General features: G+C 40.7%; 1 pseudogene; it reads right to left on the bottom strand.

The window, feature by feature from the left end:
• Positions 1 to 3,946: 3,946 nt before the first annotated feature.
• LOC138825789 (transmembrane protein 141 pseudogene) lies at positions 3,947 to 4,635 on the bottom strand (annotated as a pseudogene).
• Between the last annotated feature and the right edge of the window lie 393 nt (positions 4,636 to 5,028).

The following is a 5,028-nucleotide window of genomic DNA, read 5'->3' as shown; positions in this document are numbered from 1 at the left end:
TTTTAAAAAAAGCTTTCCATGACTTTAAGTTGGTTTCCATAAGATCTTTTATAGCGTATTTTCGATTTCAATTTCTGGATCTTTCAGAGGCCCTATGTTTAGACCTTGAGGGGCAAGGGCCAGGCACATACAATCCATCAATGTATTTCAGTGGTTAAGAATTCCTTTCATAGTGAAAATATTTTTAAAATATCTATTAGGTTATTAAGCTGTATAAAATTAATATGTTAGCTCCAGGACTCAGGCAACATGCAACATAATTCTGATGGCAACAAGACCTCCATTTCCAAGCTCCTACTCTCTAAGAACTTTTCCCTTATCCATAAGTATTATAGGATCATTGAGGAAAAGTGAAATGAGTATGCAGTTCATGCACATATTATAGAAACTACAGATGTACAAATGTTAGGCCTGAGAAGTCTTGGGAGGGTAGCAAAGAAAGAAAGTGCAATGTCCTCATAATGCCTTGGGGCCTCTGGTTAATTGGGTTCATGGACTTGCCTTTCAAACTGCCAAGCCAAGGGATGAATATATGCTAACCTTTCACTTAATTAAAATGTCTCTTCTCTACTTGGTTCCATAAGATGTCCTATGCAATCAAGAGTTTTCAGAGAGCAAGTGGACTGTTTTAATCTCATGGGCAGAGAGGATGAAAGAGACTGCTTGTTAGTGTCAAAGAGGACAATCATCAAAATTCCTTCTTTTCCATCCTCTGTGTCAATAACTCACTGCTAACAAAGTTTGGCAAGATATTCTTTAGTTTCTTGAAAATTTATTATTCCTACTGGTAGCTCTAACTAAAATCGTCCCCATTCTCCTAACCTTTTGTAGAAGGTCTGTTTCATCAATTTTTATTGCTCTCCTCTGGATACTCTCTGAGTTTGTTAGATTTTTATTCAATCCTGAATTGGACAAAGTACTTTAATAAGGGTTGCTTCCCACTGCTCCAAGAACAGGCAAAGGAATACATCCTGATGGGGTATGAGATATTGTGTATGAAAGCGTTTTTGTGAACCCTTAATCAGCACCCAGAGGAAAGGGGTGTTGATGAGAATGCACATCTTGAACTGATGTCCTCCCTTCCCAGAAGAATAAGGAAGGAATGATTCTACAATTTATTCACCTGGGTCTTCCACAAAACTACATTAGATAGTCATCAAGGTATTGTACTAAGCACTAAGGATATAACATTGTATAATATAGGATGCTATTCCCTAGGAAACAACCTCCTAAAATTGTGTTTGTAGGTTCAAAATACCCCAGGCTCTTTGGCATGTATTATATCACTCAAAATAGTGGTATACTAAGCCTATGTGGCAGGTATTTAGTAGAGTGAAGAAGAAACGTAAGTATATCTACCTAGAGGTAGGCTTTATTAAATGTGCATTTGTCCAAATTAAAGTTTTAAATCTCTAGCTGATTTCTATCTGTCTGCTTTTGGGATCACATCTGAACCAAAGCTGTCAGTGTTCCCAATCTACGTCAATGAGGAGACACATTTAAGGTTCTGGTTCCACCTACAGTGGTTGGACATATCAGGACCCCACCACCCTAACCACTGAAAACACTCCTGATAAAGCTCAGTACCTTTCTTCAATAGCCCACTAACCTGCTAACTGTAGAGACATATAGACTTATATTAGAAGGCTAGACTGTGGCTTACTGAGCTTTTCATAAGTCTTTGAGCATTATGTCCAGTCTGTATGCATGTGTGTGTGTTTATGTGATTTTTTTCCCCAATTATAAATTTGAAAAAATTGTACCTACCTCATTTGCTATACATTGGATCTTGAATGTCCTCTGAATGGCTTGGTCCCCAGAGTAGCTATATTAGGACATAGCAGAACCTTTGTGCAGTTGGGCCTACTTGAGAGCCTTAGGTTATTGGAGATCTGTCCTTAAAGGAGATTAAGGGACCCTGACCCTTTCTCCTTTTTGCTTCTTGACTATGAAGTTGTTGGTTTTCCTCTACCACACATTTCTACCATGCTGTGCTATCTTGCCCTAGGCCCATATCCATAAGACCAATCAATCATAGATTAGAACCTGAACCAAAGAAGCAGTGGTCTTTTTTGTTATAATGACAGAAAGCCAAATAACACCGTACCATGATTGATTAGTAAAGATGCTGCATACATTGCTTTAATATTCAATAAGTTAGTTGTCAGTGGTGGTGTTGCTGTGGGTAGTGGTCTGACAACACTGGGAAATCAGACAAAAGCCTTTTAATACTTTCCAGAGAAACTCCAGAAGTATTTGACCTCACTCTCAAATAACAGGTATTCCAAAGACTTATCTCTTCTAAGAATACTGTGTGGATTTGGACAAACAGCCACCAAAAGTTTGGGTCCAGAGTTTCCTACATTTGAATTCACTGAATATAACAGACACTGGCCAATTGTTACTCGGTGCTTTCTTTCATTAGGGACCTCATTGCTAGACTTTCTTCACCAGCCTTTCTACTGCAGTAATGCTGTTGGGTGTGACTATATGACTGAGCAATTCAGTAATGGGGAGTGGTGGAGAGGAAAGTAGTTTATGCTTCTCACAGGCCTAGTATTATGAAACCCTCCCACACATAATTCTTCATTCTTTGTACTAGTTATTTATTGCTGTAAAACAAATCACCTTGACACTTAATGCCTGAAAACAACCAACATTTATCATTGTACACAGTTTCTGAAGGTCAAGAATCTGGGAGTGATTGTTCTGGATGTTTTTGGCACAGCATTCATCACAGGCTGCCATTACTGAAGTCTTGGTTGAGAATGGAGACCACTTCTAAGGTATTGGGTTCACATGGCTGTCTCTGAGAGACATTATTTCCTTGGTAGTAATTGGCTAAGACCTCACTTCCTCACTCCATAGACCTATAGCTGTCCAGAGAGCTATCTGAGAGTCCCCTGGAATGCTGGGGGATTGGTTCCAATATAAGAAACCTGAGAAAGAGAGGGGAGAAGAAACACAAGCAGAAGGCCTTTAAGATCTACTCTCTTAAGATCATGCATCTATATTTTTCTATTCATTAATAACAAGCCACTAAGTACATCAACTTGCAAAAGAAAGGGTATATAAGGTATGTGTATGTGAAAAGACCATCAAAATGTGTGGTGCTTTTCAAACCATGCTCTGTTTCATCATCTGGAAAGTGAAGAGAGAAAACTAAAGGAGTTATAACAAGGTGAATTTGCAAGATGAAAGCCCAGGTTCTTGCATGATCTTCTGGAAGAGATGGGGGTGAGATATTAAACTGTGTTATGTTAAACCACTAGGTGTGTACAAGTTTAACTATCACAATGAGCCTTCCTTGACTAATTCACTAAATTATAAAGAAGATAGCCCAATTGTTTTCCAGTAATATTTCAGCAAAAATATTTCAAGGTATGCTTAAGTATATTTGGTATTAAATATATTTATAAATAACATGGAGCAAGATATTTTTCATCCAAATAGCTAGGTTATATTCATTATCCTCCTTGCCATTGGTCACTCTAAACTTGCTTTATTTTTCAAAATCATCAAAGAATAGTGCTTCCTTGCATTCTTTCATTTAGCATACCCTGAACTTGCCAGATCTTAAGGTTATATTGGTCTGTAGCTTTCCCACCTGGTCCAATTTCTGCATTCCCAGCCTCTGTTTCATTGATTAATTTCCCCAAAGGTTTTGATTCTGCTGACTTCAAAGCTCTATAAGTTCCTTCCATGAGACTTAGAAGAAAGAAAACATATTGGTTCCTAGAGTGCCTTTGCCCATAAAGAGAAGATTTTCCTCCATGGAGCTTGCCCTGCTCAGTTCTCTATCCTTTGAAGTAAGAGCTTGTAGAAATCTTACTTGCTTTAAACTTGGATTTGAATCTTTTAATCTATAGCTCCCTTCATTTACTGATTTTTGCAGATTTAAATACTTGTCTTTGATTTTTTTTTGTACCACTCATTACTTTCTCACTCAGGAGAAAGGATGTCATTTATTCACCTCACATCCCCAGTACCCAATGTCCCCTTGAGTCTCGGAGGTTTAGGGGCTGGAAGGTGACCCTGAGCTCCTGGGACCGGGCAGGAGTCTCCTCCACCTGCAGGCTGCTGCAGGGCCCTTGGCTCACGGTGCTGACCCTGTTTCTTGTCATCTTGGAGCAGAGCTCACCACCCCAACCTTTTCTGAGCTGACTCCTTGGCAGGTCTCAGGTGTGTCAGATCTGGCTGCACACCTGTGCAGGTGGAGGCAAGGTCTGGAATTGGAGGTGCAGAGGGCTGTGTTTCAGGGCTGCCTCCGTCCCAGATCCTCCACATCTCAGCTGGAGTGCACCTAGCTGCGGCCATCTGGGCTCCTGTCTTTGGGGAGCTGCCCTGTCTCCAGGAAAAGCCAGAGGTTGCTGCATTTCTGGGTCTCCACACTTGTCACCCCATAACTTGCCACAGAACCAACAACTGCGGCCGACAGCAGGCTCCACTGCCAGGGGTAGGGGCGCCTGCGCCGGAGGGCCGTCAGCAGGCCGAAGGCGGCGCCCGCGCCTGCGAGCAAGGTGAGCACGCCCTTCACGAAGGCGTGGGACTGGCACGCAGCGTACTCCCGGAGCCCCGGGTGCCTGGCGGCCACGGCGTCATCCACACGGGACATGCCCAGGTTCACCATGGCGGGCGAATCTTGTCTTTGATTTTTTTGTTGAAAGAAAATAGTCTGCTTTTTATCAAAGCAGTTTTTTATGTGTGGAGAGAAAATAACATCATTATCCAAAAATCGAAAGTGTTTTCTTCCATAATTCTACAGTAAAGTAATATGATCATCCCATTGTTCTTGGAGGAAGATCATATTAACAACTATGCCAGACTCCTGTCTTTAACAATTCCCTTTGCCAAGTGGTCCTGAGACATTTATTATTAAATTATAAGTGATTATTATTATAAGCCATTGGGTTCAGGGACATTTCGTTACAGTGACAGCTAGAAATATAAAAATTGTTGCTGAGAATTAGACACTGCTCTAACAAAAACCTTAATTATTTAAAAAAACCTTAATTATTGGGTTTAGGT

The sequence above is a fragment of the Dipodomys merriami genome, unplaced genomic scaffold (assembly GCF_024711535.1).
Source record: "Dipodomys merriami isolate MVZ:Mamm:240054 unplaced genomic scaffold, mDipMer1.0.p SCAF_14, whole genome shotgun sequence".
NCBI classification, from domain to species: domain Eukaryota; kingdom Metazoa; phylum Chordata; class Mammalia; order Rodentia; family Heteromyidae; genus Dipodomys; species Dipodomys merriami.
The sequence above is the reverse complement of the archived record's forward strand: the minus strand, read 5'-3'. Positions and strand labels throughout refer to the sequence as shown.